This window comes from Cygnus olor, chromosome 3, assembly GCF_009769625.2.
Source record: "Cygnus olor isolate bCygOlo1 chromosome 3, bCygOlo1.pri.v2, whole genome shotgun sequence".
NCBI lineage: Eukaryota > Metazoa > Chordata > Aves > Anseriformes > Anatidae > Cygnus > Cygnus olor.
The window spans coordinates 117,517,423-117,544,506 of record NC_049171.1 but is presented as its reverse complement, the minus strand read 5'-3'; the positions used below and the strand labels follow the sequence as shown (position 1 = coordinate 117,544,506).

General features: G+C 42.4%; 1 long non-coding RNA gene across 12 annotated transcripts in view; it reads left to right on the top strand.

Moving 5' to 3' along the window:
• Nucleotides 1-27,084, top strand: part of LOC121067127 — a 282,439-nt gene that overhangs the window by 242,995 nt on the left and 12,360 nt on the right. For 6 of the 12 annotated variants that reach the window (XR_005818119.1, XR_005818114.1, XR_005818125.1 and 3 more), the window contains 4 exons: nucleotides 1,663-1,903; nucleotides 6,534-13,384; nucleotides 19,570-19,619; nucleotides 20,138-23,366. This is a non-coding gene — a long non-coding RNA (uncharacterized LOC121067127). Of the gene's footprint in view, nucleotides 1-1,662; nucleotides 1,904-6,533; nucleotides 13,385-19,569; nucleotides 19,620-20,137; nucleotides 23,367-27,084 lie in introns of those variants that run through there. The other 6 variants (XR_005818122.1, XR_005818123.1, XR_005818120.1 and 3 more) reach the window with 5 other exon arrangements.

The window sequence follows — 27,084 nt, the reverse complement described above, 5'->3', positions numbered from 1 at the left end:
GCAGTGCCCAGGGAGAAAATGCCCTGGTTGCCAGCAGTCCCCTCTGTGTGCAGCCACGCGGGGAAGGTCGGGGGCAAGAAGTAGTGACATGCAGAGCATGGGACTGCATGTTGCCAGCAAGGGCTCCTGCCATTACCACATTTGGATGTTGTGCCAAGAAAGTCAGGCACTGATAGCAGCCCCAGTCAGGAGGAAGTCTGTCAAGGTATTTAATTTGAAACAAGAAACAGTTCAGGCTTCTATGGCCCAGGTCTTTTAAGGCCGGTTTTCTGGCATTATGAAAAATGTTTTCCCTCTGAAAACTTTTGAGATCTAAGAATTTTGTCTGGAGCATAAACAGTAGGACTCTCATGAAGAGTAAATTTATTTCTTTGCTTGATAGGGTCAAGTAACTCTAACTGGGATTAGCTAATGTTTCACAGAGCCTGATGTTTTGAGGCTAGGGAATCCCTTGAGGAAGGAAGATATCCACGTTTGATGAGAAGCTTCTAATAAAATTAGATATTGCTTCTGAACTTATCAAAGGAAAATGGGAAGTAATGAAATTAAAAGTGTAGCTCTGAAATCTTGTAGAACCCTGACAAGATAATGATCTGGCATTCACTGTCCACAAGTTGTTCCTTGTTCTGCCCCATTTCCCATGCACACACAGTCCTGCACACACAACCCCTGTTTCTTTCTCCAGTCAGATGACTTCAGTTGTCTCTCTCTCATTTCCCCTGTCAGCAGACCCACCTCTACACTCCCCCAGGCAAAGAAAAAAGAGAGAGAATGAGAGAGAGGGAGAAAAGAAACAAAAGAGAACAGCAGTCAGGCTGGGGTAACTCGCCAAATGCCAGACTTTCTCAGATGAGTTATTGCTGAAGACAGGAATCACCAGCAAAACAAAGGATAATCTCCAAGTCAGCAAATATAGCTGTCCTATTCCTTAATCTCTTTCTGAATTATTAAGTGAAGACCTGGGACATTTCCGAAAAAGCAGGACTTCTTTTATGAGAGGGAAAAGGCTTGTGGCTTTGACAATTTGTCTGTGGTCAGAAGGCAAACTCTGGGGCCAGTGTTCCTTATGACTTTTACATGAACAAAATAGGAGACAGTAAAAGTAGAAATAAGAGAAGATGTTTTAAAGAAGGGAAAGCACTTCCACCACTGCTAAAAATATATGTTTTAACTGTTTGCCTTCCTCTTTGCAAACAGTTAAACTTTTCACTCTAGGAAAGATCAGAAATAGGAGAGATTTTCAGACTGTTTGTACTGTATCTATTTTCTGTGTTCCTGGACTGTTCTTTCTTCATGCAACCTTCGTCTGGAAACTTGCTTGCCAGAGACACCAAAAGAAATTGTTTGCATTATTCTTTTCTTTTCATGGGATTCTCCCAAGATAAGCTCTACCATACTTGATATTGGTTTCTAAAAACAAACTAGCTATGGGGGGAACTAATAGGGGGAGATACATAATGTGAAATACAAGTGAGAGAAGTGATTTTATTATTTCCCAGTGTACAACAGAGATATAAAATCTAGCTGTTCAAAATCTGGAATTTGATCTTTCTTTTTGGTTCATTGCGCATGCACTCTGATACCTGAAACTCTAGCAAGGACACTGCTCAGGTTTTCTTTTTCGTTTTCCTCTCCTTTTTTTTTTTTTTTCTTTTCCTCCAGGTGACTTTAATCTGTAATATCAGCAATAATCACTGTGGTATTGTTGCCTAGGCATTCTTGAAGAGTCAAAAGTGGACTGTAATTGAAGAGTTCATTACCAAGATCAGTTGGCTCCTTGATTACAGTGGCAAGGTGAAATATATATCCTCACCAAAAAGCAACTGCTAAACCTTTAGAGAAGTCACCCACTTTTCACTCTTTTTCATTAGGACCCCGACAAGCCTTGTCAGCAAAATTAAAGGTATGTCATTCACATCGTGCATGCATTGCAAAGGACTATAAACCTGCCAACCTCTCTGATGAAATAAAAGGGTTTTATTTATGATTCATGTAGGAATATGAGGTTATTTTTATTCTGTCAGTACACTAATAATCAGACAAGAGCTCAGGAAATGAGAAGGCAAACTGACAGGGAAGGTTCTGATAAAGGGGAACCCTCTAGGGTATTTTGCCCCCTTTGTAATCTCCTCCTTTTTAGTGAGAGGTTATAAGCATGGCATAGCATGATCTTGCAACTAGCTTGGCTCGTAGGAACAAAGGGAGTTGCTACCTAGCAGGACCTGCGGTATAATTCCACAAGAAAAATACTTCCACCAGAGAGGTCTGCATTGCTGTGGTGATGTGAACAGGAGCGTCCAATCTGGTTTTCCAAGAGCACAGTGAGTTGTAAAGATACCCTTCTTTTCTACTTGCTTTCCTACTGGGCAACGTGACTAATCTTAACAAAAAAGGTGACTGTAAGCCTCATACAGAGCCATTGCAAATTTGTTACCTATTTGTTTTATACTAATTTGGACCGACCCAAAGCACAGCATTTTCCAAGCACTCCCAGCCTAGCTGAAAATGAGATACAGCAGCACGGTACAGGGAGGATGGGGAAGTAACTCCTTTCGCAGTCCCTGGTCAACATCTTTGCTTGTGGAGGAGCTAGGTAGCAGGCTACATTTCAAAAGTGTCTTATCCTAGATGTTTCAAATGTTTTGGCAGTCTGCAGCTGCTTCTGTTCTGTCCTAGCTCAGCGAAGCTTCTGGAAGCGCATTTTGTGCTTATTGGTGTAAGCTGTCATTCATACCACAAGCGCCACCTTGATTACAGAAACACTCCTTGTGAGTAAAAAGGTATCACTGCATTAGCTGGCTGGCCTTAAGTACAGTAGTTTGCTGAACAGTGGTGTGCTGGCAGGAAAACACAGACTAGCAAAATATATGCAGGATGAAGTGAAACAAAGTTCACTGGAGGAAAGAAAATAATACTAATCCTTCATTCAATAAGCAGTGAGTTAAGTACATTTTGCATGTTGAAGAAACGTAAAAGCAAAGGAAGAAAGCACACATATAAAGGTGGCAGGACTGCCTTCCTCTCTAAAGACAACATATGGGGCATTTAGATATTAATAATACCAGGAGTTATGCCAAAGCTGCTAATATAAAATGCAGCCTCTGGTTTAAGGTTCCACAGAGTTTCAGGGTGTTTGAATTCCCTCTGACAGAGAATCCTGCTGAAGTGAAGGGATGATGTTAACATTTTCATGCATTGTTTAAATCATTGAATAGACCTACAGAGGATTATAACCAGTGTTTAAGATGGGATTACATTTACGCTCCAGCTTTGTGATCTCTGCCATATTTTTCCACACTCAGATTTGTGCCTCACAAAGTTTTGAGAACTTCGGGTTTGGTTACACGGGGCTGGCTCTGAAAGGATGAGTCACGATCCAAGCAGCAGAGATGCTCTGAACAGAAATAGACCTGTTGTTGGACCTACAGCTAGTCTCTGTGGCCGTCTTGGGCATCCCCACAGCGACATCTCTCCCAGTCTTGTTGCTTGTCCCACACCATCCCACTGATGCTAAGATTAGGGGTAAGTCATAAGGCATTTACAGAGACATATTGCACTGCTGCCCACTGTATTTTACGTGTTCCGCTCCAAGCAGCAACTGAAAGAGTTGGCGAACACGTTTCCCTCTGCCTGCTCCTTTCCTTTTCTTATCCTCATGGTGCTTTCTGGGTAGTCACCTGCTTTCTTTTCCCATGGAGAGTCATGGAATCAGCTTCTCTTCTTGTGAGTGTTTGCTTTTTTTTTTTTTTTTTTTTTTTTAACAGCTACAGCAAAACGTATTTCTAACAATTTAAAACTCTTGATGGCAAAATATGCTGCCATTAGCAAAGGAGCTTCAGGACAGAGGCAGGAAGTGACATTATCTTTTCAGTGTCTTCTAAAAATTTGGTTAGATGTCAGGGGCTGGAAGCAGCAGGATCCTGCCATCTGCAGAACACTTGGTGCTGGCCCTTCTGGAGAAGCAAACCAACTGGCAGGAGCTGCCTGGGTTTATGACTATGGTGTAGTACTGAAAGGACAAAGAGAACCCCAAGGTGTTGCTGTCCCTTTAAAAACCTCCTTTATTCTATTGACTCAATGATTTCCGATAAAGCATAATTTTATTTCTCTCAGCTAATTACAAACTGCTCTCTTCCAAACTGTTGATCTTTTCACACAGCCAAAGGCATCACCAGCAAATCAGACCCAAGATTTGGGGGCTGTGATACTGCACCGCTATTCCCTGTAGCAGCCAAATACTTCTCCTTGTACTTCTCAAGCCTGCCATTGTGCTGGAAAGTAGAGCAGGTAACTACTTCATCAGTCCGAGATTTCATTCTCGTGGAGCACGGAGGTTCATTATACTTACTTTATCAGCAGTAAGGTTTACTGCCGAGTCCATGAGAGATATTCATGTGAAACATGAGCAGAGAGAGAGGCATTGCATCTTTTCATTAATAAGCCCTCTTCTGGGATCCGGCATTAGTGAGATTCAGCGGATCATAGAGCACAGGGGTATCATTTTTACATGATTACTCTAAATTCTTAAACCAGAGGCTTAGGAGAGAGGCTTCGCACAAAGGCAGCCGTGGGAATTGTTAAATGATTGGCACAGCACTCGCGATGGGCTGAACCACTCTGGGTACCTCCAGACACAGGGGGTACCAGCAGGCATTTTATTACCTGCCTTCAAGGGAAAAGTGTAAAAGAGGGAGTCTATCAGCCAGAGGAAGCTGTGCTAACCCTGTGAAATACCTCTGTAGTTCTGTCTCTCCTCCTGAACAAACCTCTTGCCATAATACTTATGCAGGGCTTCATCACACCGCCCAGACTAAGCTGTTCTCTTCCCTTGCTGTGTCTTTGTGTCTAGGCTTGTTTTTGTCCCATCTGATCCCACCTTCTCTAGTATGGCTACCAAAATAATCCCTACGCAACCACCACCCCCAAATAATTAACTTGACTGAGCAGAGGGTCATTTAATTCCACCAAACGTGATATCTCTGAGATACATTTTGTACATGTGAGAAACTGGGTGGCCCAGAGGATTGGTACACAGCTAGCAAATCTTTGCTAGGTTGTGAGGCTGATGACATTAAGAGAGAAAGGATCTGGAGGCCTACATTGTTTTCTCATTGTTTTCTCATGTCATTACATGTTCCTTCTGTGACTTCATGCAGTTCCATCCAAAAATATTGCCTTGTACTCCCTCTGTCTCTGCTGTTCAGTCCTGTCCTGCCAGGCTGTATGCGAACCAAAATCAGAAAGCTGATGTGGCTCAAAAAAAAAACTATTTGTTTTCTCCTAGGATTAGTCTTCAGCTGTGTAAGTTCCTCAATCAGTTCCAAAATACAGATGCACAAATGCTTATCCCAGCATGAGAAAAGAGACCCCACAGGGACTGAAGGGACTGGACTGCTTCTGTCATTGACAGTGTCAGCTTTTATCAGCCAAAAGTTTTGGCTGAGCTGTGGCTTCTACACCCCATTTAGAAAATGAAGACATCACTAATTCTTTACTTCTTACGGGTCCGCAAGGATAACATTGCCAACATTTGCCATGAGTGTTTGCAGCAAAATAATTCCTGCACTAATTCCTGACTTGCTGAGGTCTAACTGCAAAAACCTCCAGTATCACTCCCCCAGTCAATGCCCAAGCCTGATCACTGGTAGCTGGAGATTGTTGTAAGGTCTGAGGCTTAAAAGATAGAAAAAAGGAGAAGGAGAAGACCAGTGAATTTCCAGCTTTGGTACCACAGATGTTTGAAACCTAAGAGCCACATTAGAGATTTCTGAGGTATCTTGCCGTAAATTATTCCGGGCCTTGGTATAAATCCATCGATTTTCAGGTTTTTAGTAACAACCGATTATAGGCAGAGATGCTCCTCTTTGAGGGGACTTCATTCAATCTAGTGCTTTCTGCAAGTCCAAAAAGAAGAAGGAAAAAGGAGAACCCAGAAGGTGAGGTCATGTGGGGCGCTGAATAATCCAGATCAAACAGCAACGAACACCCGATTAGAAGCCAACACATTTCTCTTTTCAGTATCTCTGAAATTGTTTGGCAGACTTAATTAGAAACAGGTGCAAGCTATAATATTTATTGCAACAATGCATCATTTTTGTCTGTTTCCAAGGTCATCGTTCTAGCCAATAGGAAGCCAGCAACCCACAGGGAGTATAACTTAGTCTATATGGGTAAAACGTGAATTACTTAACCCTTTATCTAATGGAATGAAATACAACATTGCACAAAGCAGAAAGCTAACAAAATGGAAAATCCTGTGAGAAATCTTTCATGATAACAGGTTCCAGTGAAGTAAGTGACATCACCAGCTGAGCTAATAGCCAGCCTTAGGTAAAATGGAGTAGGTACAGATAAGGAATGAGAAAAACACATTTTTTTTCCTACTTCTCTTTCAAGGCCTGGGTTTATGTAGAATTTGCTGCAGTAGGAGGCCATGATTGCATGTTATCTAGCACCTACTGTACAGTTGGGTCTCATACGTTGTGTTCTGCTAAGCTTTAGCAATCTATTTCTTGGGCTGTGTCTGTCTCCAGAGCCATCAGGCTGCAGATGCACCTGTACAGCAGCACCTAGACACCGCCTCCTTGAGCTGCCAGTTGAGCGTGCCAGGGTTTTCAAGCGAGAGGAGCCGTGGAGGTAAAGCTGTTGTTCTTTCCTGCCTTTAAAGACAGCAGACTCAGAGAGATGAGATCCGTGTATTTCAATGCATCTGAGGGTAAGTGTCCCAAACATGATTTCACCTGGTCCCACGGTGCTTTCTTTGGTTAACACTGGCAGTGCCCTTGGTTACAAAAAAGCCCCGTTTTCAAAGCTGGCACTTAATTTCCTCTTGTAAGTTTTTTTCATAACCTTTGTATGAATTCTTTGTGCTTTTGTGATCATTTGGGAATGAAGATCTTCTCTCAAATTCTATTTTATTCCTTTTAAATGTGACAAATATAAATATGGAAACAAGGCGGCATACGTTAATAATAGAGATGTGTGAAACTGTGGGATTTTTGCCTTTTTGTAAAAGCTGCAAGAAGATGCCAGTATTTCTGCAGATGGAAACTATTTTTTCCACCTTCAAAGCATCACACAGCATAAAATCTGTGGCTGTTTGAGTATTGTTGGGTAGATGCTAAAGGTAACAAGGAAATAGAGACTCTCTCGTGACAATTTATACAAACTGGCTCCTATCTCGTTCTTTTGACAACTACAACTCCCTGAAAGACACCTCAGCATCTAGTCATCACCATTGTCCAGATTAATTGTGATATTTCTATGGTGAATTAATAGTATCCTCCGTGATCTCAGGAATCATTCTTAAAAGAGTACCATCCGTCCATTAAATTCTGAGGTAAAACAATCTAGGCACATGGTGCTGATGGATCTGGGATTAAATTGTGAGCAAGCATTTATTAAGAGACAGATCCTGCAGTTATGTTTAGAGAGCTCAACAGAATACAAGCTGATGATTAGAGAGGACCCACTCTCCCCCACACCTCAAGCAATGTCCCAGCACTGAATCCCTGAGAAGTTCAGACCTAGTTGGAAACTTTGCAGCTCAACATCCTTACTAATTTTCTTCTCTTCAGTGAATTTAATATCCCACACATTTAAACTGTGCCTGGCTCATGGCTTGCAAATCCTTTTAACAGTAGGTTGGTGAGTCTTTACATCATCCTGTGCATCACAGGATTGCTTAGATAATCTGTTTCTTGAAGTACTTGTAAAATCTCCTCACTGTAATTTCCCCCTGGCTCACTCTCTCCTCCTCCCTAAGAGTACAGGGCTGATACAGGGCTAGCTCTGAACCTGCGAATCTGGCACGTTGTTATCACTGAGGCTCCTGCCAATGTGTCACAGGTGTGCACAATGACGAGCATAAGGAAAAAAGGGAGTTTGTGATTGTCCAAAACCAGCTAGGATGGCAGCTGCCAGTGTGCAGAGCACCACTGGCACCCGGGAGCCAGCAAAATTAGGGGAGGGCAGAGGAGAGCCTCCCTGCACTTTTAAACATATTTCAATCCAGTATTTGCACAGTCCTTCAGAGACGAAATGTGAGTAAATGTGTGGGGATGTGAATGAGCAACGAAGACTCCTGACGGGGAGCTGAGCAACATGTAAAATTACCAAGCAAGCTTGGGACTTCTGTAAATGCACTGAGCACACTTGGAAAAGGTGATGGTGGTTCTGGGAGGCTCTGCTCAGTCATGGTGTTTTGCTTTGTGTCCTGGCTGCCAAACCATACTCGAATTGTATTTTACTGGGAATCAGGCAGCTCGAGTTACAGGTGAATGGCTGGGTTAGTTGCCTCAGTCTTGGGTCATTTCTGCATTGTACTTAACTGAATAATACCTTCCCTTTCTTCTTCTTCTTTTTTTTTTTTTTGCTCATTGATCAAGCTGCTTTTGAGAAAAGTGATACTTTGCATATCTGGCTAAGTGCTGTTAACAGCCTCTGCCTGCGGTTTGTTAAAATTAAAAAAAAAAAAAAAAAAAGGAAAAAAAAGAAGTGTGATCTTGCTGGAGAAGTAATTTGCTTCTCTCCAACCAATGATGGCTTGCACTTTATGCAAATTGGTATCTAGGGACAACAAATCCCATTTAATACATATGCATAGTTCATAAAAAAAACGACGTGAGAGAAAGAGAAAAAAGATAAAGCAACGAGTCAGCAAAAGAACAGGTTCCGAGGAAATTTATTGTCCCAAATTGGACATTTGTAACAGATGATGTGAACAAGTGTTAACTTTGTTTTCAGCAGCTCTTCACGTACATTCACTAGACATCACACAGATTATGTTTTAAGGATCTGAACTGTAATAAAAAAAAGTGTCTGTGGGCTTTGGAGTGTTGTGTTCCATATGGTTGGGGAAGTGCGGAGTTATTGCGACAAGCATCTTGTGAAGCTCATTACGCACGGCGGTGTTAGATGCGAATTGCTGCGCATCGCTATAGGGTACGTACATGACATCCCACAGTCAGCAGATAGCAACTGGAAATGAAAGATATGAAGGCACAGAGTACAGCTTCAGGGAACATGTTAGACAAAACATCTGCTGGTATCAGAAAGCTGCATTATCAGATCATTGTGGCCATGAATTTTTTATAAAGACTTTTTTTTTTTAAAGCTGCAACTTTGAAAGTGACATTTTGCGAGAAAGTTTTTGATTGAAGTGTGATGTCAGGAGAAAGGCCAGTCTAGTTTATTATCTGTGTAAGAGCCAATATTGGCAGCCTGAATCAACTCCCTTCTCCAAGCAGTTGAGTTGGCCATTCACGTACTACAAGTGCTTTTTCCCTTCTGATCCTGATGGCTGATAAAACCTTGACCCAGATTACAGGTTGTAGCTTTAGTACCAGGCTCCTCAGCAAGGAGTTTTCCAAGTTTAGTTCCTGAAGGGCTACTTTATGGCATGGCTGGGGCACTACTGAACAAAACTCACCAGGAACGCAGCTCCTTTGTGTTCGGGAGATGGTGCGCCTTATGTGCAAAGCACAGAGAGGCCAGCTCAGCCTCCTTGCCTAATTCACACTCGAGCGGGACCTGCACTGTAACGCTGACGATCGCTGGCTCTGTCAAGGATGGCCACAGTTAACAAGGCTGTCATATGTTGGTTTCAAAAGCTTCTCCTGCCCAGGGGCTGTACTTCGGGAGCGTTGCTGTAAGCTATGAACATCTCAGTGCTGAGAGGGGCCTCCTACCTACTTAACATTCCTAACATTCATAAGGGCGGTGAGATGGCATGAAATGTATGTGCATATTGTAACTATTTACGTTAAATGGCCAGGCATTTTCCAGTCTCTTGCCTGTCCTGTCCAGCTATGGAGTTTTGTTTGTGGCACTTGTACTACAGGGTGAAGCAACCTCCTCCTCTGCAGCAACAGGTACCGATGAAAAACCCGTCTCTTGTTGATCCGCAGTTGGTCTCTGTCTCTTCAGTGAACTCCATCAAAGCCGTGCATCCAAATGTGAGCACACTGACTTCCCAGGCCAATTCACAAGTGGTCACCTCAAAGAGAAGACCAAATATTTCCTGATTTTTGGGCCTCCTTCCTAAGCCTTCTCCCTGTCTGTGTTAAGGGAGGGTGGGAGAACAGAGGGTGTCCAAAAGCATTAGGACTTATGAAAGGATTTTGTTGTCAGTGGCTATTTTTTATGTAGTACCGTTCATTAATGCAGTGGGGGCTGCACAGAAAGCCAGAGGCAATTCACGCTTCATCGCTGATACTTAGGGAGTCTGAAAGCAGGTGAGGGATTTTGCTGGCCTGACCTGTTGCTGAGCGAGGCAATTGTCAGGTGAGAGATATCGCTGCTGCGAGCAGCTGCCGAGAGAAGTGGCGCTCCCCGAGATGACAGCCCACACAGGCCACGGCTGTAACATCTTTTTCCCAACTGCTGCCTTTGAGTAGCATTTAAAAACAGCAGGCCTGGGATATAGGACATGCAGATCAAGGCTTGGCTGTGTCACTAAACAGCAGCTACATCAGGCAGGTAGTTCAGTGTCCTCTCTGCTGTATAAAAATAACTTGTTCCCTTACGGATTTTTGTGATTGCTTCCTTAGGTCAAGATTTTAGAAAATACTTGAAGATAAACTTAATGAAAACAGAAGCAAACCAAAGCTGAGTAGTTTCAGTTTTTTTCCTGTTTCATTAGTTTGGAGCTATATTATGAACTGAAAACTTCGATGCTCAACTTGCTTGTATCTGTGGAAAGAAAAAGCTGAATATGGATCTGCATTTCGCAGGGACTCTGTGCACTGGACTGGCTCACATCTGTGCACCCACATGCAAGGTTCCTAAACCCAGGGATGCTCTGGGTTGGAGGGGGACAAGGAGGAGATCTGGCTTTAGCTGAATACTGGTCATCCAGGACATAGTTTTAGCTAAGAAAATATGAATCAGAGGCTGGTACATTTTTTTTGTTCATTAAAAGAGTGCAAAGTCATTTTTATCTGAAGCTTATGCTCCTGTTTTGGCCGCACACCCACACCTCCAGGGGGTGCCCACCTCTGCTGGGCTAAGTCATTGCTTAGCTGGGAACTTGTCCAGGCAAGCTCATGTCTCCAGATCAGAGACTTCTTCCTTTGAACCAATGTCCCAGTGCCCTGAGAGGGAACACTGTGAATTTGGAAAGAGGAGACTGGCACTACGGCCCACCAAAATGAGGTATCAACCAAATTTCTTCTTAACCGTCATTGTCATCTGCAGTGACCCAACAGTGAACAAAAGTAAGTCCTGCAGTCAGTCCTGTCTGTGCAACTGTGCACAAAGCAAGCAGAAACGTTTAACTCCCTCTTTTGTACATGCAGCCAAATACTGTTTTATCTGAAAGCCAATATATCAACATACACTAATTGGTGTGGGCTGTTGCGGTAACTATGTTTTTAATTGCAGAGGCTGAAATGCGAACATATATTCTGTCCCCTTCCCTTTTTTCACCTTTTCTTCAAGTTTGGGTTTATGCAATGCTTTGAAAGATTTCCTTTGCAATTCTTCAACTTTTCTTTGTCTCTGTGTGCTCTCCCTCATAGCAAAATTGTTTCTGAATAGGTAAGTATTTCAGTGATGGAATAGCTATGATTCCTTATAGAACATCTGTGTGTATGTGTATACATGCATATATCTATGGATACATTCTGCAGTACAGATAAAAATTCTACCCCTGCCTACAGACGGCTGTAATACGGGAAGCTTGTAAAGCATGCAGGCAGTATGTGTAGTCAGCAGAGCAAGCAGAGGGGGCAAAGAACTGGCACTGCGATGTAGGGAAAGAGTTTGGAGGAGTATATGGACGTGCAGCTAACAAGAAGGGAAGGGAAGTGGCTGGAGGGTAAAGAGATATAATGGGTCCCAAATGTGGCAAGCACATATACATAGAGCAAATGCAAAATGCCACCACTAGTGACAAGTGTATTGCACCTAAGGAAAACAGCTGTGCCAAGTGCCGAAATCCACATTCAGCCTCCTGACCCTGTGTCTCCCCGGTCTGATGTGGATTAAATTGGTCAGGTCTGAGAGCCTGCATGAATCCGTGTTCCACTGAAATAACGGCTCAGTATATCTCTGAAACATTTCTTGCATGGCTACCTATTTTGCACTTGCAATCTTGCATTTGTGAGACTGGTTTATTTTATTTTATCCTATTTTATTTATTCTGCTGTGCTCGCTATCTCACAAACACTTTGATTATCTGTGTAGATCATTGCGTGGTTTAGTACAGTTTGGTGTTACTTACAAACCCTCCCACATAACCCTATTATTTGTTAATAATTTTTCTATTTTGAAGAAACACCCTTTGACACCTGAGCTGGATCTCCTGTTCTTAGGCATAAATATAATAAAGTCCCCTATGAAGAGCATCTGTCTAACTAGTCCTATCTGCTCTGTATATATTTGAATATATAAAATATTAATAAATGATTCCAAATGTTTAATCATATCCATTTGACTCCATGAGGCTCAGTGTCTGTAGGCTTCCCGTGTTAACTGCCTCTGTGATATCTCCATACTGCTGATTTGTTGTTGATCTTGAGTTTTTAAAGCAAAATAAAACTGAGGTTTGCAGTTTGATTTGAATTAATCAGGTCTGATTAGACAGGAACAGATCAGGCTGTTCTGGAAATCCCTGACTCTCTTTAATACATTTTCATGTGCTAGTCAAAAATAAATAAATAAATAAATGTTCATATCTTAAGTAAGAGAGCTATTTATTTAACAGCATTTTTTCAGAGTGCTGGATCTTGGGGTTGGGGGGAGGATTATTATGATGTTCAGGTTGCAAGAAAGAAATAGCATTTTGTTTTACAAAAATAAGGATATTTTAGAATGGAGTCACCTGGTGGTAGATCTCATAAATGTACATAAAGAGATCCTTCTTAATATTATTAGTTGTTTTTTTTGTTGTTTTTTTTTTTTAATTCTTGTGACACTGACTGTCCATCTAGAAGCTTTGATAGATGGAGTCACAAAAACAAAAAAGTGTATTTAGTTTAATAAGGCAATTTAAAGAGAAAGGCTGGAATTATGTATGGCAGAGGACAATTATGCAAGCTAAATGATTCTTCAATTAATAATGAGAGCCATGAAAAGCAAAGGAGAAAGGATCCTCCTCTCAGAAGGAGAAAGCTTTATGGTTTCCTCCTGTGCGTACCGGGCACGTGAGGGCAGTTTTGCTGAGTCCGGTGCGGGGGACAGGGGCAGCTCTGGGGTCAGCTTTCAGCCAGAGCCTCTGGGGGTTCTGCTGGTGGCATCTTTGGGGGCAAAGTGTCCCATGGAAATTTTGTGTTCCTACACAGGTCCGCCTCGGACGGTCTCCATCTCGCAGAGCTCCGTTAGAAAGCAGCAAGCCCCAGCTGAACGTGGACCTGCGCTGTCAGCACCTGCCAGGCCCCAAACTGTGAGTACGGAGCCAGAGGGATTTCCATCACAATCCACTCTTTTTTTCCTCAGTTTGCAGCCAGGAAAACAGGCCATGGGGAGACACAAGCCTACCTGTAGAGCCATCAGTTTGGCCTTTTTCAAGCAGCTTTTATCCTTCTTTTAAATCCCTCTCTGTTGTGTGCCAAAGCAACAAGCCATATGTTAAAGATGTTAAAGAGCAAATAGTTTGCAGACTGTACCAGCATGCAGAGTCAGAGGGGAAGCGAGCAATAATGTTGGGAGAAAGGGGAAGAAGTGATTATCTGGTAGTGATTATTCGGGAGGGCAATAGTGGGAGGTGCTGTAAGTGACAGGGATTCACTATGGGACGCAAATCACTGAAGGCAAAGCCATTAGGATCAATTTAAAATACCAAAGAGGGAGGCTAAAGTGACAATAGCATATTTTAATTGAAATCACAAATATTGTGCTGCAAGATACGGTTTAAAAGACTAGGCAGTGTTACTTTATCAGAACAGAGCAAAAGTTTTTTTATTTAAAGAATTGCCATTTTTTTACAAAGATCAAAATGGAGCAGAATGTTTTTAAACAATTCTTAAATCCCATTTATTCATACTTTTCTATTTTAATGTTCTCATTTCTTACGATGTGCATATTATAAATGGAATTAACTACATTACTAATGCTTTTAATCTGATTTTAATAGAGCCTAAGGCTGAAGCACGGAATCAGCATGTGTCCCATTAAAAGAAAAATACAGTTATATAGAAAATACATAGCATGTCCAGCTAAACATTTATCTATGCATTAGTTTTATTTATTGAGCTAACTAGCCCATGCACAGACACTGGGTGGATTTTTTTTTAAGACACTTTTCCAAAGCTGAAGTCCATATGATGGGATTGTTACTGTTTTTGGCAGCAGAAACGTGAACTTGGTAAAAGAGCCTGGCATAGAAAACCACTGAGTTCTGACATATTCCATTTGCTCCTAACTCTTTGATTTCCACTCACAGAATCTGACATATGTTGGGCATTGACCTTGCTCTTTTAAATAAGCTTATTTTAGAAGACCTTTGCAGAATGCTGTCTATTTGGCCTCGATGTAAGCTGTTAGGGAAATGTAGTACAAACACAGAAGTTGTATGTTTTGAATGCCAGAGATGTTAAGCTGAAGAGCAGTTGGTAAGATCTATACTTCTGAATGCCTTCCGTGCTATTAACAAGGCTGTGTCCTTAACAAAAAGAAAAAATATTTATCCTGCATTAGACAAACTTCCCTTGATTTGTATGTGGGTTTTGTTTTTATTTTGGGGGGGTTGGGTTGGGTTTGGTTTGGTTTAGTTTGGTTTGTTGAGCAGGACATTCAGGACCAGGCTTCTTTTTTCAGTCTGAAATCCTTTGATTGGGCTGACAGATAATCAACTCAGTGGAGTGCAAGCAAACGTTCCTAAAAGTAAGTGATGGTTTGGGATACCCCTGCTCAGAAACCTTAGAGAGCATCAATGTCTTGTCATGCTGTAGAATCATCCCCGTGTAAATGGCTCTGAATGTGGGCACTCAAAAATGGCCTAGGATATGGAACAAGTCAGTTCACTGAGTGCGTTTCAAGAAGAGCCGTAAACTTTATGGGGAGATTTGCTTTCCCTTTGTCATAGGGGAGCAGCTTGCATGAAAGTTCACAGGGAAAGGGCTGCAATCTTGCAAATGCCAGGATGTATCTCTGTACAATAAAGCAAATCATTGGGTCCCAACGTGGCAAATTAGAGTGAGGGAATGAAAGTGCCTTCAAGAGGTAGGTAGAAAAAATGTCCTTCATTAAGGCCTGTATCTGCTGAAGTCAACAGAATGTTCGTATCAACTGCAGAAGCAGAAAGAACTTGGAAGAGTGCTTGCAATATGTTTGATGTTCTCCTATTGCTGGTAGACAAACTCCCGCGCCCTTCACTTGGGCTGTGAGACTTGGAGCCTGGAAATTGAATCAGCTGGAGAACGTGTCCCTGGAAAGGCTTGCTGAGTTTAGCCATATCTGAGTAAGTGGCAATAAAATTCCACACACAGGAAAACAGATATCAAATTGCCAAAATAAATGTAAATTTGAATTCATGGTCATGAGTGCCTTTTTAGGACAAAGCTTGGCTCCATGTGCAGCAAGGACAGGCATCTGAGCTCTGCCAGAACATTAATAATCATCGGCTGTGGCCCATGGACAGCTCTGCGCACTGGCTTCCTCTCAAAGACTTTGTCTCAGTTGGCTTCACAAACACACAGGAAGGGCATGAAGACTTGTCTTTGTTGACACTGGGTTAAGAGGCTGAGAGCATTTGACGTGGAATATTTCCTTGGCTGGTGGAGCTATAGTAGATTTTTTACTTCTCTCTCTGCACGCTTGTTTCCTGATTCAGTGGCAGCACTGGGAAGCCTTCCTATTACTATGAATAACTCATCTTCTGCATGAATACAGAGTTCATAGTCTGACCCATGAAGTTTTTTGGGGAAAAGTGTGAGAACCATGCCATCACTGCCAGCCCTGTTGGCTGCTTAATGTAGGGACAGTTGGACCTGTGCCATCAGTCAGCAGGAAGGGTGGCAGAGCTGCTCTCACCTCCTGTACTGGGGGCCTGCCCAAAATTCCCTTAACCGTCACTCACAAGCTTATTTTTTCAGGGAAATGGCTTTTATTTGTTGTGAATTCTTCATACAGAAAAGCTTCTTACAAAAACTAAATAATGTAACATATTCTGGGTTCTGGGCAGATAAAAATTGAAAGAGCTGTGGTGTTTGTGGAAGTGGAATGATAGTGATGAGCACCACATGAAGTCCCTGAAGATGGTGTCAGGGGATTTGATCCCCCATAAAATGATGAAAGACACTGATGTAATGGTGTTTTGTGAAACAATTTGAGCATAAATGCCACGTTCTTTCCCATTAAGAACTGACTTCCATTGTGCTAGGATTTTTGTTCTTTTTTAATATGTATTTTGAGCACACTGAGAACAAAAATTTCCATTGTGATAGTGCTGCAGGAAGATTTAAAGGTTGTGGTGGACTAGGAATTGAAATGCAAATCACACTTACACACCACCTCCTGCTGAGGCCCAAATTTTTATAGATCAGGTTCTGCAGCCCTGATGGAGAATCAGTGATCTGCCCTTCATGGGATTCACAAATTAGTTGCAGTCTAAGGTATCATTTCCTACAATATAATTGTAACTTACCAGATGAAAGTTTGTCACCGAAGACAGTCTCCTGATCTTCCATTATTTCTCCAGCTGCAGTGCCACTATGGATCCTTCACAGACAATGCAAACACATCACAGCTCCCCACTCTGCAACATGCTCTTGCTGAATATAAACATACTGTATATATTGATCCTCTCCTCCTTGCTTTTTTTCCTCCCCCAGTGTTCAGGTGGTAAAACACTAGCTGCCATGAACTTCATGTTAAAAGAGAAATGAAAAAAAGGAAAAAGCTGTGGTTTGGGGCTGCTAGAGCTGCTAGATAGCAAACTACAGGCTTGTAATGTTGTAGCTGTTGAAATGGCTACAAGGATAATGGGACATACATGCATTTGTGGATAATTCTGTTTGCTAATTGTTTATGAAATTTCAGGTAAGGAACATCCAATTCAATTTGTTATAATAGGTAATGGCCTGGGCTTATGCTTTTCAGGATGTTTTTTATTTTTATTTTTTACTGCTATCATTACAAATACATGGCTCTTCATGTTAGGAGAAATGCTTCACAAAAAGGCTGGGGCCGCACTGCGTGGCAGCATGGGCAGCATTTGGCTGTGCACCAGGCAGGCAGTAATGGTAGTGGTCATGGTACCACTACCAGTACCAGTAATGGTAGTGGTCGCGGTACCAGTACCAGTAATGATAGTGGTCGTGGTAACGGTAACAGTAAGGGTAGTGCCCACTCACGCCATCCCTGCCGGTGCTGCACCCGTGACCAGCCCAGGGCAGGTACCTGGTCGCTGGGCACAAAGAGGTCAGAGGAGGTGAATTCTCCCCTCTTCTGCAAGATGCGGGGTGCAAGCCCTTTGTGCAGGGCACTGACTCAGTCCTCACCAGGGCTGAGCTGGTACATTGCACAAAGGGATAGCTCTGCTCATCAGGGCCCTGAGCCACCGGCGCCTCCCAGGAGCCGTTCTGGCAACCCTCCCCGCATGCTATTCGGAGGTTCTTGAGTATGCAAAAATATGCTGAAAATTATCACCAGCAGTGATCACAAGCTCAGCGCTGAGCCCTCCAATCTGCATCTGCTTTCCATCCTGTAACTTTAACCAGTTCTACTACTTACTACTAATTAGCTACTACCTAATACTAATAGCTAACACCGTTGCACCATTTCAGAGTTACATATGCATTAATGAGAATTAGCATTTGTTGACAGCCATGGTGGGAGTTGCCTGTCTTAAGCATTTCAGGGGTCCCCATTGCTGTAATGTTTGATTGCCTCCTTTGGTAATTATAATTGACACTGAGCAAGTTTTTCATAGGTCTCATTTGGCTGCACAGAGCTGAAAGACATATTGAGCTCTGTCTGTGGTGGAGAAAGAAGAGGCCAGTAGTAACATACTGCCCAGAAAGAGTCCCTTATTCTCTCCACACAACGTGAGGGGACAGAGCCGCAGGCTGCACCGCCACATGGGGCAGTGGCCGCAGGGACAGTGGCTGCCCTTGCTCTGTTCACCGTCCCTGCAGAGAGCTGCCAGCTCGCTCAAAACATTGCCTTCCCGTGCTTCATCGTCCTACAGAAGTGTTCTTTGAGTGCTGTTTTAGTAGGTGGAGAACAATTTAGTCATTTTAGCTTCAAGTCAATTGCCTTCTTCGTTTGGGAGCATGAGGGTATTTAAGATGCTGCAGAACGTCAGCACACCAGCAGTAAATAACTCGTGGGCCTGTCAGTGCCCATTGGAAAAAGGGTGCATAATCAGAGTTAAAGCAGTGGGTTTAAAAAGCAGGGAGAAATATAGGCCTCTTGTAACTCTTGGACAGAATATGAACGCGTGGCAGATGCTCTTCAGGAATACCAATTGGCTCTTTGGGAAGAGAGGTACCGGGGAATGCCCCGGCTGCCTGCTCAGCTCCCTGAATCCGCTCTGCAGAGGCACACGTTACACATCCTGCCCGCTGCTCTGGCTTGGCTTTGTGCTGAAAAGTGAGCTTTTTCCATTTGCTACCGTGGAAAAGAAGCCGCTTTCACCCTTACCCCGAGGAAGATGAGCTATAGGAACATACGGCGGGCTTTTTTTATAGTCAGGGGGCCACAAGGGGAAGCAGTGGTCATAAGCAGAGATTGAAAGCTGGCTTGTTAAGTAAATCTCAGGCTGTAGCTGGTTTTAATTTATTTTTTGTTTTATGTGCAGGGGACTAGGCCTTGCAGGCCTGGCTAATATCAAAGCCTGGGGTTTTGTAGATTTTTAATCAAGGTCCACTTTGGGGGGTTCTGCTTTTGGTGGTTGTGGATGTGTGGGGATTTTTTTTTTTTCTTGCTGTAGTGTCTGGATTTCTTTAGTTAAACTTTTCCATTCTTCAGACTTGAGCCAAGTGAGTGATTTCAAATTACCCAGCACTTTCCAGAGAGGTGGTTTTTTTTTTTTTTTTTTTGGGGGGGGGTAGGAGTTTTTTGGTGGTTTAGATTTTTGAGTGTTTTTTTTTTTTTTTTGAAGCAAATTTGCAGTCCAGTTTCTCTGAAAATCACAGATGGCATCTGCAATACTACCCTGTTGCCTCTCACTGATTTGGCATTCTTAGTACTGTCTAAATAGTTTATTGTCCATCAAAGCTGTATGAAAGGAATTTTATATAATTTTTTTGTTTTGTTTTGTTTTGTCCCTCTGCTGGCAGGGAATGTAAATCCCAAAGTATTTCAGCAGGTGCTATTAATATGCAAATAATGGAGAGTACACTAGGTCTAATAGACCTCCCAACTACATGGGAGGTGTAGCTGTTGGAGCAAATTAGCTTTCTGTAATTTGCATGCTTTTCACAGCCTCCTGGGATTATATTTTAGATAAGAGACAATAAAAGCATATGCTGTTAGTTTAAAATGTAACTAATTTTAGACTTTGAAACCATTTTAACCTAACTTCTTAGTGGTGTTAAACTGTTATTTGCCAAGAAACTTTTTACACAGCTTGTGATTTTCATGGCCTTTCTCTTCCCCTATTAACTGTTCCATCTCTCTTTTCAGGATGAAAGTGAAGAAGGGAATCTTCCACATGGCTGCATCTTGAAAAGCAGGTACTTCTCATAAAAACAGGCCCAGCTCGTCTTGGCTTGGTTCTGAGTCTGCATTCAGTTCCTGATGGATCTAGATTGTGCTTTTTAGGTCAAACTATTTCCCTCCCCTTTGGCATCTCTGTGAGAAGTAAATCCATCCCAGAAGAACACTGTGGCCCCTGCTGACCACCCATGCAGGGAGGAAGCTGCTGTAGCATCACAAAAATCTTCTTTGCTAACCCATCAAAGCAAAGAGAAACTGGGCTGATGTGGCACAGATGTCCAGTGTGCTTGCCTAGCTCACACCTAGAGAGTTAGTCTATTCAAAGTCTGTTTAAAATGAACAAAAAGAAGGAAGGATTTCAGCACAGGTTCAGTCTGTGAAGTCAAAAGTTATTGAGCTGTACTGGCACATTATCAATGGCACTTTCCAAATTGGTATCGACAGCAAAAATCATACTGTTGACATCTGTGGTTTGTGACAACTTGAATGATAGGGCATCAGCTGTTGTGCCTGACAATTTCTGTCTATATTTTAGGTGCCGCAGTGATTGCTTCCTACCTGAACACGCTGCGCTATGCCAAGGGACTGGCCAGGTAGGATGCATACAGGGCAGCCACTAGAAATCTCTGCCTTCTCCCCCATGCCTGCTTCTGCCTCTCTGTCCTCAGGTATTTGTTGAGCTGGCTGGAAATGGTTCTCTTGGCTTGCAGCACCATCCCAACCTTGGCTGCTCTAATTCCGCCTGCTTTGAAGGACCGCAGCAAAAGGTTTGTCAGAGAACAGCAGGCTTAGCTGATGCAGATATGCTTCAGCAGCAGACTGTAGTGGTGTCAGCTGAGGGAGTCTGTGAAAGGTAGAGAGGCAGTCATTTTATTTTGTCTTTCTGCCAGTTGTCCCATTGCCCAGAGTATGTGATTTGTGAGTTTCCTTTGGCACAGTTGCTCCATTGCTCATATATCTCTGAGCAGTGTTTCCAGGTCACTTGGTCTGCAGGGTGGTGGCCATCTTTTATTTCAAGAGGGAGAGAGTTCAGGGGTAGGATCAGATGTGTTGAGGAGATGGCAGCCAGGTGGAGATCAAGTTAGTGTTGTCAAATTTATTTCTAGCATGGGAAAGGTGAGTATTAGCGAGAGGAGCAAGCCTGAAAGATGTCCTTTGAGACAAGGCCAGGAAGAAAAAAGACTTGGGATGCAACTTTGGCTATACAGCAAGATGTGGTAAGATTCTTCTGAACTTTTGGGGCCACAACTTTACCATTAGTGTTTTTATAAGGATATTTCAAGCACACAATATATGGAAATATTTCATTTTCCAATACAAAAACAAAGGAAAAAAGAAAAAAGCAGGGTTTGACTGATGCTTGACTTAATAGTATTGTGAGTTGTGATCCTGAAGAACTGTGTTCAGACATAACCAATACACTGAACCCTGTGAAAGGGAAATCCCTTCCCAGCATGAACCCATTGAAGTTGGTGGAATTAAAGCAGGTTGTCTTAAAGCCACAGAATTAAACTATGGAGTTCATTCCCACTTCCACAGGTGGCTGCACCACTAAACTGTCCATGACATAAATTATTTTCATTGTCCACAGTAGGATCCAGACATTAAATAAGTGGTCTTTATATGCTGCTCCTTCCACACCAAGCTGGATTTGCTTTGCCATGTGATACTGCTATGTTCCAGGTGCCATGCGTGGTGCCCCACAGGCCTTCCTGCCAGGGTAGTCGAGCCTAGCATCTTTACTGCGCCGGATGAAGGAGGTTTAGTCTTCAACCAACCATTTCTGAGTTTGTAAATAAACCAATATTAAGGAAAAAAGCATTTGCAGTGACGTGTGGTAATCTCATTGAAAATGCTGGATGCTTTTTTTTCCCCTCTCTCAGCCCACCCTAAACGTTGTCTAACATTAAGACCAGTGACCTCTCACTTTCCCAGCTGAAGCGGGATGTGACTTGCCTCTTATAAACCTGTGCCTTGAACCTGGGACCAGTTGCCTTATTTAAAAATACAAAAAAATGATATGCCAGATGGCTGCATTTGTGAAGAGTATAGTTAGAATTAAGGCGGAGGGAGACAAGGCAACTGTACATCAGACATGCAAAAATATGGTCAAAATACCTGCAGCATTGTTTCACCAACACTGGTTTAGGAGGCAAGTGTGGTGAGATCGGAGCAAAGAAAAGCACGAGGGGATACTGCATGGAAAACAAAGATGTCTTTCAGTAATGAACTGCTTGACTTCTTCCAGCAAAGGCTTAGAAGTTTACCAGAATCAAGAGACTGTTATTAAATGGAAGGACTGTGAACCAGTAAGCCTCAGAGTATTGTATCTAGTGTCACTGCAAAATGCCACGTGCGATAGAGTAAAATATTGATAGCAGGCTGTGTCACGGGCTTAGTTAGCATTATAGCAGGATATGCTGCTGCCAATCATCTCTAAGTAACCGCTCTCTCCAGTGACACAGACAGTCAGCAGCTCCGTGCCATGGCTGCAGATGTCCAGGAAGAGTATTCTAGTAATGTGCAGAAATGTGTTATATCTTACATCATATTCATGTCATTTGCTCATCGCTTTGCCCATTTCCATACGAGTGATATCCAGGAGCTCAAGTGATCTGGATTAGTGTCTAAAGTCAGAGTTAAAAGGGGTCAACTTGTAATAATGCCACTGGCTATTTTGCACCTCAAATTCTTTGGACACATTGCTCATCTCATTGAGAAGTGTTACTCTTGATGCCAGAGCAACATACTTGCTGAAAATGTAAAAGCCCACAGATAGTGCTTCTTTACCCTTCTATGTATTGATACAGGTCCTGGGTACTTTCAGCTTTCCTTCCATGCTGCAGCTTTTGGCTGTCACAGCAAAAAGTTTGTGATTGTTTATTTGATCTGAGGTCAGAAATCCACATTTCAATTGTTTTCCATGCTTAAGCTTGCTGTGCTCCAACTGCTTCATAGCTCTACGCTCTCCTCCCTTGTGGTCTCCCAGGAGAGAAGGAGAACGTTGACATGGGCACAGAAGGGGTTGATCTGAAAGCTCAGCCCCTGTCTCCCTCGGTTAGGTCTTGGTGTACAACCCTTGCGGCGCTTGGGTTTCATTACAAGAGTCTTAGGCATTCTTAGATAGTAGTTTGATAAGAATATTGCAAGGAAAATCTGTGTTGGTTTCACTAAAAACTGTATCTAGACACGCAGCTTTCCCCCACCATCACTACAAAAATGACTTCGTAAAAAAATTTTTGTAGATACTTCCTATTAACTTCATCTACATGTATCAGAAGTAGGTTACATTAATAACAGTAAGTACAGTGAATGTGGCAGGACCATGCATCTTCCTCTGATTCTTGTTCTATGACTGCTACAGCACAAATGTGAAAGTTTCATTCTTTTGTTTTTATAAAATTTGAATTTCTTTAATAACCATGGATCACAAGTTTATTCTCCACACCAGTAAGGTGTTGGATTTTTATTGTTGTTGCAGACCGCATTGTCTTATTTGGGGAATATGTTCACAATTGAGAAAGAGTTGCTTTTATTAACAAATCAAAAGCTTACACTGTCAAAACTGAAATTGTTCTACCTTTTTATGTGCAAATTTAAGCTACTGTCAAACCTTCAGCCATGGTGCATTTAATTTGTGGAAATATAAAAATATCTGGCTTAATATTAAAATATTCTACATGAGGAAGGAAAGATTTTTAAGTGATGCATTGCATTCAGCACTCTCAGAAAAATCAGATTTTAAAGAAATAAAGTGGTATTTTAACAGAATTTATTTTTCCTTACTTTTGCAGTTCAGTTCAGTACTTAGTTCAGTACTCAAAGTTCAGTGCAGTACTTAGAAGTGTGTTTAAGTTATACATGTATCCGAATATCTGGTTGGATTGCCTTTGGAAATGAACCAAGGTAAATGTGAGCGTGTCCAGAGCATGGGAGCTACATGCCCTGTATTTTTCCTTACAAAAGGGTCACAAGATTTTTTTTTTTTTATTAGTGGCAAAGGTACTGAGATTTTGACTCTACATTCAGTAAAGTTTGAGTAAAATATAAAAGTAACTACTGGTTTCATGGTGATAACTTGTGCTTTGCAATGTCTTTGTAGTAGAGGATAAAATTCTGATTATCCAAAGTTAGGCACCAGTTCTGTGTTTAGGCTTCCAAAATACAGAGCCTTCTATTTACCCTGCAGCACCCAGGTGCCCAGCCTTTCTGGAAAACCAGCAATGTGGGCCTTGATTCAGCAGTGTCCTGCAGCACGTGCTTCATTTCAAGCACATGAATGAAGCCATTGATGAAGCATGAGGTTTCGAATTGGGTGTTTTGTTAGATGCTTAAATATACACAATTCCTATTTTAAGTGGCCAAGTTTAGAAAGTATTTGGAGCAAAAACTGCCCTGAACATGGCTGTCGATGTGGTGTGTGGTCAAACCATGAGTCTCGTAGTCATGACCTCCATCATATTTAATATGTATACTATATATATGTATTCTATATATACATATATAGGCACATGACTTGGATAATACATACCAAGAGTGAATTCCTTTCATCTGAAAGCAGATTGGGTGTTATCTTAAGACAGACACAGTCACCCTGAGTGTATGTCTGCCAGTTTCTTTACCTTTTTAATGGGGAGAACTCTAAGTTGTCCTTCTGCCGTTCTCCTGTTTCTGTTGGGAGAACCAGCAAAGTGCCTGCCTCCGACTGCAGTGTTGCAAAGCACCTTCAGAACCTTCTTCAGAGTGTCCAATGCCTTTAGCTGTGTTTTGACTTATGCGTTTTCTTTCTAGCATCCACGCAGATTACATGTTTAAATTCCCAGCTCTTCTTCTGTGACCACGGCGTTTTTCTATTGTGCTTTGAGAGGAGGGGTCCTGTCAAGGAAGGCTGTGTTTGCCAGTCATTTTTTTCCAATCACATATTCTAATATCTGTCCTGTCTTTGGGGAGGTTTTAATGGCACTGAGTCCATTTTACCTCATTATTTCCAAGGCCTGAACCAGGGACATTTGCCCTTCTGCAGTGCCGAGAAGAGAATAAGTGGCTGTATCTTGAGGAGCAGACTCATTCCCTGAAGTGGCCCATTCCCGGCTCTCAGGGCAGTGCATGCAATTATCCTACCGAAAAGGCCATCTGAGCAGTGCATTAGTATGCGTGTGTCTAGGCTGGGATGTACCCATGAAATCACAGTGCAGGTGTTGCTTTCCCAGCCACCTGGCCAGCTCCGCTGCAGTAAGGCTCAGGTGAAAGAGTGCCTGCAGCCACACCAGTGCTGTCCTGACCACCCACCTCTCCTGTGCAGAAGGTACAGAAAGTATTTTATTAATTTTTGTCAACTGCCAGAAGTTCCTTTTGGGTGGTAAATTATTGTCTCCAGGGATCCAACCGCTCATCTACTACTTTTATGCCAATGTTGTTGTTAGCAATGCTTAATTCTAGCATCTTAGTTTATAAATCAATTTTTTCATCTGGGCCATCTCTGTAAAGGGATTTTCTATAGGCTGAATACAGAATGTATTAAATTTGAAGGTGTTTATTACTGGTATTAGACCATTAGCCATAATTAACAGTAATAACAGCTATCAAGTCTGCGGGTAGTCCCAGATTTTGCGCACATTCTCTTTTTATATCCATTCCTCAGCATGAATTATGTGATCTTCATATTCTGCCTCTCATCATTAGAAACCAACAAAGCGGCTTGGGTTGGGATCTCCTATTTCAGGCCATAAACATATGATCCGGCCACCCCATAAAGTACATTCCTCCAGCTTACTGCTTTCCATGAGTTCTCAAGTACCTACGGCATGCAGTGGAGGTTGGGTCTGGTCCCTCCACTAGTGAAAATCCTACCCAGCAAAGCCTTAAGTAAGACAGCATGAATTACTCAAGTGCTGAAGTTTCACCCAAACCGGTAAGTTGTGCCTCTGTGCTGCAGTCACGACCTCCATGGTTTCTGCCAGGAGCCCATAAAACAGTGGAGCCTGTGCTCCATGAGACCTTTTTCTGTGCAAGGATTCAGGAAAAAAGATCGCCAGGCTCCATGGTTCACTGCCAGAAGAGCTGATGCAAGGCAAAGGCATGGTGGTGAATACACTGGTAAGCCGGACACCTCCCTGCGTGCTTTTCCCCAATTGGGAGTGCTTTGGCCTTGTGCACTTGATGCTTTAATCGGCCTGTGTGCAAGCTGGACATTTCTCTCTTTATTATTGTTATTATTATGCAATCAGACACTACTTAATTAAAGAATGTGCTGGGGATGCACTATTTATACGGAAACTATGTACACGGAAATCCATTTTCTGCATGGTGATTGCAGATAATGTGGTAAGCCCTGCTTTGATTCATTAGTGTAGCAAGAGAGATATTCAGAATTATTTGGTATAATTCACAGCACTTCAGAATGCATATATTTTCATAATACTCTAAATCCACTGCTTGTGCTAGTAACTCAAGCATATGATGACTAGTTTGCTATAGCACTGTCATCTTAAAATTGTGGTACTGCCATTCTTTCATTGTAACTGGCCAACTTGCAGGCTCGTTTAGCAGAGTACTTTTAGTGAATGACTACTTTGCAGTGATGTGGCTGTTCACAGAACTGTTTCTGAGCTCACTGATGATCACCTCCTCCCCCAGACCATGGCCCCACAGCAGACCCTGGGTCACGGACACCTGAGTAAAAGCCATGGGAGCCCCCCCCCAGAATGGAGGTAATTTCTTGTCTGCCCCCAAGCTAAGAACATACTTTTCAAATTGACATTTGGACAAGAAAATCCTTATTTTGTTTCTGGGGAAAAAAAAAAAAAAAAAGAACCACCATGTTACTTTTAAATAATTAATAGTTAAGTTAGGAAAATACTATTTTTTAATACTTCCTTGGATTAAATTTTGTGCTGCTTCTGACAAGGTAAGTGTGAGTAAGCAAACTCTTAGGATTAGCAACGAACCACCAGTATCTCCCCTCCCATTTGCACATTGGTTCCCTCATGCCTTATCAGGACCATCCTTCTGGCTGCACTGACCTGGGCATGACTTCATCTAATCCAGTGCTGGATGAGCCTCAGGAGACTTACCACTTACATTCACGCAAACAGCCAGCCCCCATCCTGTGAAAATTTCTGGTTTTAAACACTGCTTTTTAGATAGAGTCTCAAAAATTCTGTCTACCCAATGGTAACCTTTGGCAGCAGGAAATCTTATAATTTCTAAGTGCTTGTTATTTCTTTATTTATTTTTAATCTAGAATGTTATTTTTGACAGACATTTTTTTCACTCAACCATCGTATGCATATAGCTATCACCATCACCACACTCAAAGCAAACCTTGTCCAAGACACCTTTGGAGACAGGAGCATTAGATACCAGAGACCATCATGTGGGATTTTTATTTTCTTGTTTTTCCATATGCTCAAAGCAATCCTCAGTGCTCTCTGACCTTACTGGGCACTGTAGTGTATTTCCACACACCTGGAAATTAGTTGC